Genomic DNA, 10,919 nt, shown 5'->3' on the forward strand with positions numbered 1-10,919 from the left:
CGATCTGGATCTTGATACATCAAATCTAAAAGATTAATCCCGGCGACATTTCGGTATTCCTCAAGTGGTTCCAAAAACGTACTAACCTGGCGATCTACTAAAAACCTTTTGGTGAAAATTGTTTTTCCGCATCCGATATTCCCTTCAATAATGATCGTAAGCGGTCGAGTTTTACTCAAATTAATTCCAAAAGGCAGATTCTTCTCCCAATCGATGACCGACTGTAATAAAGGTCAAGTCGATCACAGTCGTCAAGGGTATACGTTTGAAGATCTAACCTCGAAGGATGTTCCTGGTCGTGAAGAGACTGTTCCAGGTTGATCTTCAAATGGGGCAAGACGATTCAAGTGAACCACTCTCTGACGCGAATGAGGAGATCTTCGGATTCTATAAACAACATCATTTATCCGGTTAACCACTAAGTAAGGGCCTTCACAATTTCTTTGTGCACTCAGCAAAAAAATTAAAGGAACCGTAGGATTTCCATCTTTTTTTTTAGTGATTTTTGAAGAGCTGTAACTTGGTGAAAAATAGTTGAATCGTAAGAAACCAAGCATTTCGAAGCTTGAAACGTCTAGTTTCAAATCCTCATCAGTTATTTTTTCCTTCAGGGGTAAGTCCACTGTAAATTCTTTGAAAAATCGTTTTTTTTTTGGCTTCAAAAATAGTTTAAATCGTCTAGAATAGGGAAAAAAAGGTTCCGTGCGAGAACAATTTTTGTTTGGCCCCCAAATCATGTTGAAGCGGAAAAACTGTCCTAGATATCGCGACGGATATCGCTGTTTGCACATTCAATGGCGGCCTTACCAACGTCTTGCAAATATTCAAGATGTTGGAGGTGGAAATTGGTGTAGTTATATAATTTCTGCATCGAAGCCGACGCCAAACGCATTACGCATGCGGAGACATCTCTGAGCGACGCGGCAAAAAGTACGCGCGCGCTCCAAAAATCCACCAGGAAAGACGAAGAAGACGAAAATTTGGCCATCGAAGGACAAATGTGTGGTGCTGGGATTGCAGACTAACAGTAAAATTTTTTTTTACCTTCGTTTTTTTATTTTTTCCAATAAAAAACTATTCGCAAAACTTTAAACGCGTTTTTCTCGAAACACGGTTTTTCAAAATGGCACGCAGCATCACTCGAACAATTTTCATTTTTTACTTGAGATTTTGACTGGATGTGAACATCAACATTATCTTCAGAATGTCGATCGGGATTTTCAATGACTTTATTTATTGATTTGTTATCAACAAGAAACTAGCCGTTTTTCTCGTCAAAAATAAATTTTTTTTTTCAAACGCACGCCAAATCCACAAAAATTGATACTTTTTAAAATCCGATCGACATTCTCCAGCTATAACCCTCTGGATTGGTTTTTTTTTTTTTGGTTTAGATTCAAAAGTGCACCAGTGATGCTGCGTGCCGCGGAGCCCTGCAAGCAAAACATGCCCCGGGAAGATGGCTGTGGAACCGCCATTCTGTTTTTTTTTGCTGTAAAAAAATTTGATAATAAAGTGTAATGTATGCCCGATAACACCCTTAACACATCAACAACCGGTAGCCTATAAATAGGCTTTTCGTCGCCAACGCTTACCGACCGGTAGCCGATTAATAGGCTCTTTCTCGCCGACGCTCATCGACCGATTATTTAGTGTTAATCCTTAAGTTAATCGTCAAGTTATGTTATGTTGCTCAGTGGCGTTAGTTGCGTTGCTTTGCTTTGTAACTTGCTACAGAGTTATATCGTTTGGAAAAATTTACCGTTCGCAATGACTGAAAAAAGTGACACCGGAGAGTTTTATTCAGATGATTTGTCAGACTGTCCTGACAGTCATTCAGAAAGTGATAGTGGTGACGACAGTGATAGTAGCGATATCATAATTCGGAGACAAAGGTGTGTATTGCCACTAACATACACTGATTCAGAGGAAGATGAAATAAATATTGTCGAAAACGATGTGAATAACAATGAAAATGACGATGAGGTATGGTCGACGAACGACGAGGCAGTAATTCTGGAACCGTTCGAAGGCAGCCCTGGGATAAAAATTATGCCAAGTTCTCCAGAGAATATAATGGACAGTGTCAATTTATTTATTGGAAACGACTTTTTCGAACACTTGGTGATAGAATCCAACCGATATCATTACCAGGTCATGGAAAGATATAAAACTTCATGAAGAACAAAAAAATGGACTGATATCACGGTACCGGAACTGAAGAAGTTTTTAGGACTAATAGTTCTAATGGGACAAATAAAAAAAGACGTTGTATACGATTACTGGTCAACTGATCGAACTATTGAAACTCCATTCTTCTCACAAACAATGAGCCGAAACAGATTTGTGCAAATTATGCAGAGCTGGCATTTTTCGGACAATAACAACATACCGCACAATTCACATAGGCTTGCTAAAATCCAACCTGTGATTGACTATTTACGGCGAAAATTTACTGACGTGTATAAACCATGTCAGCAACTATCTTTGGATGAATGTATAATCCCGTGGCGGGGCAGACTCTCGATTAGGACGTATAATCCCGCAAAAATTACTAAATATGGAATACTTGTGAGAGTGGTGTGTGAAGCTGTCACAGGTTATATATGTAATTTTCACGTTTATGCCGATGACGGAAATAAATTGGAAGACACGGTCCTGACGGTTATTAAACCATATAAAAACGTGTGGCACGAGGTTCATCAAGACAATTATTAAAATAGTGTAAAAATGGCTAGAATTATCCTAAAAAATAAAGTCGCATTTTCAATAATACCGGGCGCTGTGTAGTTATTAATGAAGACAGTGATGAAGATTGACGAAAATATTAACAAATATTTTGATGACCACTTGATTTTTGATGAATATTTTTATGAATAAATACATTTTATAATTAGTTGTAAGTAGTGTTCTAAGCAGTTGAAATATAAAATAATTAACAAAAAATTGGTTTTTAATTTTTTTCATGACGTTGCACCAAACCAAAAAAATTGAAAAAATTCCTGAGTACAGAGGGGTATAAAAGACGTATTCTGTCCAAATTTGGTGATTGCATGTTTTAAAATAGGCATAAAAAAAAATAATTGTAATTTTGTTTTTTAGTTTAAAAATCGGCTATTAGTCTAGAAATCATAAAAAAAAATCTTTTTCACAGCTTTTACTCGTAAGTATTCAAAAAAAAATCAGCAAAAAAAAATTTTTAATTTTACTATTAAAAAAAAAATAAATACTAAAAAATAGGTTTTTTTTTAATTACTCGGAAACCGATCAAGATTAATAGCTGAAATTTTCACTGAATTATTTTCATTTGGGTCTAAATTGATCCCTTAAGTACCGACAAAAAATTCAGCGGGGGCCGATTCGACCTGCTTATCCGGCTATGCCCTTTATATCTTTCCTCGACAATTTTCTGAACTTTTTGAAAGTATCATTGCGTCTGTGCTTTTAATCTTTATTTAATCATGAGTGTGCCAGATGAGCCCCAAGCTAAAAAAGTGAGAAGCCCCAAAACCTTCAATCATAAATGGTACGACGATGATCCTTGTTGGAAGAGATGGGTTAAAGAATGTTCGTTTGATTCAAAAAAATATATTTTTGTTGCATGTAATAAAACTTTGACTTGTGGAGTTTCAGAAATAAAAAAACATTCCCTATGTGAGCCGCATAAAAAGAACATGCGTTTGAAGGGTTTTGATGATGCAGTATCTGCTAGCGTGATTCCTCCAGTAGTTAATCCTTCTTCAAGTTGCTCTCGAGAAGAGGTTGGTTCATCTTCACCTGAATTGACCTTTTCTGAACGAGTACAAGAAGCTGAAATACGGTATGCGTCATTCATCGCTGAAAATAATATACCTTTAGCGATGGCACCTGAAATTTTAAAGTTGTTTAAGTTCATTGGTAGAGAACCTGCTGTCTTGCAGGCTATGAAAATGGGCAAAACCAAAACAACCGAAATCATCAACAAAGTTGTCAGTGTCCACGAATCACAACGTATTGTCGAAAATTTGCAAAAAGCAAAGTTTTCTACATATGTTGACGAGACTTCTGACATTACAGGTGACAAGTGGATGACATTGATGGTTCGTTACATCGACCCAAAAACTTTGTTGATAAAGACTGAATTACTGCAGTTAATTCACATCAACGCAGCTGATTGTTCTGCGCAGGCTCTGTTCAAAGAGTTCACAGATGCATTAGCAGAAAATAAAATTCCCATGGACCAAATCATCAGCTTTGCATGTGACAATGCATCAGTGATGGTTGGAGAGAATAACTCTTTCATGACTCGTATGGTCCGAAGTTTTCCGAACATCTTGACGCTGCCGTGTATATGCCATTCTTTAGCTCTAATCTGTAAAGATGCATGTTCTACTATTACACTAAATATTCATCGTTTCATTGCAGGGATTCCTACCTTCATCAATGGAAGCACTAAAAGATTAGCCCTGTTTCGTGACTTTCAGCTTACTTTCGACGGTCATCCTTCCAAAGTTTTGAAGTATGCTCCAACAAGATGGCTGTCTCGTCAAATAGTTATTGGTCGGATTTTGGATAATTGGTCGTCAATTCATACTTTTTTAACGGATCAGGCTCATGAGAAAATTGTAACTGCCATTGACTTGCTCGACGTCATGAACGACCCCATGACGAAAGCGTATCTGCTCTTCTTGAGATTTGCACTTGCTTCTTTTAACAAGATTAATGCTCATTTCCAAGGCAGTGGTACATTAGTTCAGCAGTTGCAACCTTCCTCAATGAGATTGCTTCGTGGAGTGCTCCAGAGGTTTTTGAAGCCGCTGCTGTTGGATCCTGTAATATTCAACAAAGAGGCTCGAAATATTGATTTCGAAAAAATTGGTAATCAGTACGATTTGTCTTAGATTGATATTGGAGACGATTGTAGAAATTATTTGCTCGCTCAACAGGGTTCTCCGGATGTCAAACAGTCAGACATCGACCAGGTTCGTACTCGTTGTTTAGATTTTTATGTGAAAGCTTCGCAACAAATTCGCGAAAGGCTCCCGTTTGACGATGAGTTTCTTTCAGATTTGACTATTCTGGAGCCAGAATCAGCTCTTCGTGATTCTGACAGAGAAACCTCGTTTTGTCGATTAAAAAACATCTGCCGTACACTTGGTATTCCGGAAGAGGAATCTCTGGAAGAGGAATGGCGTTCCTTATTCTGTGCGGATTTTGAACTGATAAAACGATGGAGCGAATTATCATTTGACCAGATGTGGCTTGAAATTTGCACTTTCGTTGATTCAGATGGGATCATTTAGTTTCCAGCTTTACGCACGTTGTTGAGTATGGTAAGAACACTCCCCCATTCAAATGCTGCTGCTGAGAGGGCGTTTTCTCTCATACCTGACATTAAAACAAAGAAGAGGAACAGTCTTAGTCCAGTAACCTTAAATTCGATTTGTGTTATAAAAGCTTCAGTCAAATCGCGGAATCAAGATGCGACGGAGATGACGGTTGATAAGAGTTACATTGATTTGATGTCTTCTTGTTGTTTGTACCCGAGAAAAAGGAAGCCCGAGTCGAAGAAAGCAAGTTTGCTAGCGTATGATGATGATGATGATGATTGGGAAATGGTTGAACAGTGAAACCAACGCGTATATCTATAAAACTAATACTTTTTTTTCAGTGAATGATTTTTCGTTCCATTACTCGTTTCATTATTCGTTTCCTCTGGAAAAATAACAGTATTATGAATGGTGCAATACTGTCTCGTGCTAATTAATGAATTCAGTATTAATTGATAGTTTTTTTATTTTTTAGACAGGACTTTCCTCCATAGAAGCTGCTGATTATTTTTTTTTTAATTTTTTTTTTCAAGCGTATGCGATTGTACAAGTTCCAGCCTTTCATATTCGTTTCGCACTGCAGGTGTAGGGTTAGCATTTAACTCTTCCATGCTGACGCTCCACGATCGATTCCCGGCGAAGCAATTTTTTTTTTTATTAAATTAACCCAATTAATGTTATCAATTATTGAATTTTCTTTTCTTCATTTGCTCATGAATTTTTGAAATTTTGAAATGTTGTAGACAATTATGAATATAAAAGATAAACTATTCGCCCACATAAAGTATTGTTAATTTTACCTAGGTTTACTTAACTAGCTATAGCTCCGATTTTCTTTGATAGGCTGTTTTTGGATATCCCAAAAGATAATATAAAATTATAGAAAAACCTAAGCGCGCTTATAAAAAAATAGGCCGTTTTAAAAAACTGCACTTACATAATTTTTTGTCTGAAACTTTAACTCGTACATTTTCAATGTTCATAGAACAACTGTAGAGCTTCATAAAAGCTACAATTTGCTTTTTAGTAGATTCCCGTCTGACCAATAGATCAAAAGTTATAAATAATCGAAATTTAGACATGTTTATAAACGAATGATGTAGCTCGGTGAAAAATTAACGGATCGCTTCGAAATTTTAACAGTAAATCCTGGCTTCAAAAACATTTTTAAATCCTGGACTAATGTCATTATCTAATTATCCTATCGGACTCTTGAAAAACTTGAAATGTCAGGAAAATAGTTGTTTACAAATTGGCTATCTCAAAAAAATTTATTTTTTAACCCACACCAAATGACTGCCAGTTGAATGCGACCGTAATTTTGATTCAGCGTGAAGCGCGTTCAACTGGCAGTCACTTGCAGGGCCGGATTTAGGGGGGGGGGGGGGCAACCGGGGCTACAGCCCCGGGGCCTCCACGAAAGAGGGGCCCCCACAATTGAGACTTCGAAAAAAAAATTTTCAAATTCCAACTAGTATATAAACACTAGTAAAAATTTCTTTTATGCTGTTTTCGCTTTTAGAAATTTTTCTTTTGCTGTTTTACCTTGCAAGTAGCAAGTGTGAGTTTTGTTTCTTCTTATTGTAATCTTCAAAAGCCAAATTATTCATTGAAAAGCTCAACGGAAAAAAATTGACCACTTTATTTGGAAAATAATTTGGGGCCAGGGGGCCTCCACTCCTTTGTTGCCCCGAAGGCCTCTCGACCTCTAAATCCGGCCCTGGTCACTTGGTGTAGGTTGAAAAATAAATTTTTTTGAGATAGCCAATTTGTAAACTACTTTTTTCCAGACACTTTAAGTAAAATTGTTCTTATTATTATTGTAAAATTAAATATAAATAATTCAATAAATTTTAGCAAAAAAAAAAAAAAATAGTATGGCGCGGACGCGAACACAAGACTCCCCCCGCTTGCCAGGCTGACTCGTAGCCCATTGGCCCACAGTGGAGTGGAGATGTTGAGCTGATTACTTATATAAAAGCTGTGTTTGGGTATTTCCAGTAACCAGTAACCAGAATCCATTATCGTTAATTATATTTGCCATTACTTTTATTGTTATTATTAGTAAGGTTAGTTCTATAAAAAATGTTTTCATGCTTTTTTAATTTAATATAGATGTACAACTTTAATATAAATTTAATATTATAATATTTAATTTAATGAGTATAATAATTAACAATTTTATAAGTATAATAATTAATTTAATTGACAAAAAGATAAATTTCAAATGCAGGATTTTCCCCGCGCTCCTGGTTTAAAATTTGGCATTCGGCTTCGCTCGCTTTCGTGGAATTCGCACGTACACACAGCTGTCGTTGTGTGTGTGTGCGCTCTCTTCATTGCTTGGTAGGGGAACATTTCCCCTCGATTTGTCAGCTGACTCGGCATCGTTCGGCTTCCGTCGCCATCCCGACACACCGACGTGCACCGTTGACGTTGTGTGAGATGCGCGCAAGCTGCTAGGGAAGGGGTACTTTTTACCCGCTTTCTGGCAGCATTGGTTGTGCAAAGAGGATAGCGTCTATTAGGTTGTTAAGATCAAGTTCGTAATTATTCATGTATCTGTCTAGGTCAATGAGGTGTCTAATAAGTGAGATTGCAGTCTTACTTGTGGACATGAATTTTCCCGAGATAGTTACTTGGTTGCTTAGGGTTGCCAATATGCGGTCTTGTAATTCGTTGTGGGATGCAACGTTATCTAGTTCGTTACGATATGCGCCCAGTGACTATTGCACTATATTTGTTCGTTTGTTTAGCAGGATTGCTAGATGGTTTGTATCGTTGTATAGATTATCTATCTGTTGGTTCAAGTATTCACCGTCTTCTACATCTAGTGTTCCAAAATGTGATTTGGAGAGGCTTCCCACAAAGTTTAAGGCTCCTCTTTTGTCGCGTTGCGTTGCTAACTTGGCCAGTTCCCGGTGCGCTTTGTTAACTGTGCGATGACCAATTAATGATTTTATTTGCTTTTGGTATTCTTTGATTGTACTTATTCTATTGGCTAACAATTCTATATGGTCACTCGTATCGCATCTACTTGCTAAGGTAGTACTAAGGATAACAGCCTGCGTGAGTTATTTTTGTTGCCGAACCTGGAATCGAAAGGACGACAAAGAAACCCTAAAAACATGACGGATCGCAGGAGGCAAGATTCGATGCAGCTACAGCATGATCAACCCGATGAGTCGCCAAAAGATGACGTAAATCAAAAATATCTGGACAAGTTCCTAAAACAAATGACTCCGAAAGTACGGTCCGATATCAACAAACTGTCGAATGGGGAAGGCATGGATAACAGCCCGCGTGAGATACGCTTGTCTAAGAAGACCATCGGAAGAATAAAGCAACGGGTGGCCGTGACTCTGGTCGCTGTTTGGTTAGCTTCGATTGTCGGGGCGTCGGTTCCTTCGGGAGAAACAACCACCTTTTCCAACCCCCGCTCTTCTGGCCCCTCGCCCGATCAATACACCCCGTCACACCGTAACCCCCGCAGCTACCTAGAGGACGAGGAATACCGCCAGGACTGGATGAACGATGAACCGCCAAGGATAAGAGTCCCGGATCGCGGGGAGAAATTTACCCCCGTCAAAGATTTACGGAGGCCCGGAGGATCGTCGCCCGAATCGGACGGCAGATACGGAATCATGGAGCGAAGATTATCCGAAATCTTTGGAAACTCCGAGGAACGGAATCCATCCAAATTGGAAGACATCGAAAAAGACGATGAATTGGACAACGCGGAAGCGATGCGACTGTCGAGTATCAAGGTGGCGTTTGACGGGCCGATAGTTTCGGACGAATTGGAGGAAGGCGTAGAGCTGGAAGACGAGACCATGCATCAGGATGATTTCCTGGTCGACGATCCGTTCGAGGATGAGGGTCCAGGTTCGCTTGAGGTATACAAGCTGGACTTGTCCAGAGAGAGGCCATCGCTTGGCGTCCAGACACAACCGCGAAAGACGAACGTAAGGTACAAGAGTAAAGTGCCAAAAAAGGCTGGAGGTCATGACCAGATGATTTTTAAAACGAAATCCAGCGAAGCGTCGAAGTCGACGAGAACAAACCACGTTTCAAAATCGGCAAAACTTGACGAGTTTTCAGCATCGTCGAGGTCATTGAAGGACAGAATCTTCGGGGTTGGAGGCGTTTCGGAGCTCCAAGTTGGCTGCGAGTGTGCCGAAGTATCTCAACGACAGAAGAGGTCGGATTTCGAGGATACGAATAAGCCGGTAATGCCCACTGTTCCGCTGTTAATCGAACCGGACTATGACTCCGACGAGTACCTGGACCTGACAGACGACGCCGAAAAAGTTGCGTATCTTCGAAAAATAGCCACGAGCGGATATTCGGAACGAGGTGACAACGCTAGAAGTAGGGAATGGAATTTGATGAGTAAGCGCGATAGTGAATAGCGTGAGACTACGTAGAGATAAGAGGACAGGACAGAGACCATGAGATTAATGTAAGAACTGTGGGAGAGTTAGCGAGTAGAAAAATAGAGAGAAGTGGTATGCTGGACGTAACAAACAAAAGAAAAAGAAAATTTCGAATTTCTCTCTTTTCCCAAGATTTAAAGCGTACTTGTTGGGAAATTGTGACGAAAAATAACGGAACAGTCATTTCCACTTTGATAATCATAATTTGCCATTTGAGGAACAACAAAAATGCTCCTTTGATTTTTTATGAAACTTTGACGCTTCGGTCAACAAGTACGGTTCAGCCTATCAATTTTAAATTTTGAGGGGTTTTTAGGCATGTATTGAACTGAAAAAAAACCTAGAAACATGAGTCATTTTCGCAATATTTCTAAAGTTGACGTGAATTTTCCAAACTAAAGAAAAAACCGATTTTCTTGTACCTCTTCAGATGAACAATGAGATGAGAAAAAAAATTGTCTTGCACTAAGTTATCGAATGTACTTTGAGAGCGTTTCTTACCGTTCCCGGAAATCAGGTTCAGCTTGCTGTGGGATCATTGGTTCATGAGATATTGATGATGAACGAAAAGAGCTCCTTTTTTGTTCAAACGCCAATATCTCAACGACAAATGGTTGTACAGAGGTTCAAAACCGATCATTTTGAAGCTGAAGAATCAGGCTACATGAATCCAATATTGACAAAGCAGCGAAAAATTTTTTTGAGCTCGTGCACGCTTTTGAATAAGACAAAAATTGTGAGTAATTTCGCCTTGCACTATTTCTGAGGGTCACACTCAGCGTGATGTTCGGGAAAGAAATAACTGATGAGGATTTGAAGCTAGACGTTTCAAGCTTCGAAATTCTTTTTGGTTTTTTACGATTCGACTATTTTTCACTAAGTTACAGCTCTTCAAAAATCACTCAAAAAAGGTAGAAATCCTACTGTTCCTTTAATTTTTTTGCTGAGTGTAGTTTTGGACATCGTCCTTTCTTTCTGTCTTCGGGGTTGAAGAAGCCAGACAGAATCTCCAGGATTAAATTTCGAATCTATGGCTCGAATATCATAACGAGTTTTCAATTTGTCTGAAGCCATAGAAATTCTACTCCTAGCAAAGTGATGAATTTCATTTGAACGTTGTCGTATTAAAAAGGCATAATCTGTTTGATGCTGTCTTTGCATAGGAACAGGGCCT

This window comes from Neodiprion virginianus, chromosome 5 (genome assembly GCF_021901495.1).
Source record: "Neodiprion virginianus isolate iyNeoVirg1 chromosome 5, iyNeoVirg1.1, whole genome shotgun sequence".
Classification (NCBI taxonomy): Eukaryota; Metazoa; Arthropoda; class Insecta; order Hymenoptera; family Diprionidae; genus Neodiprion; species Neodiprion virginianus.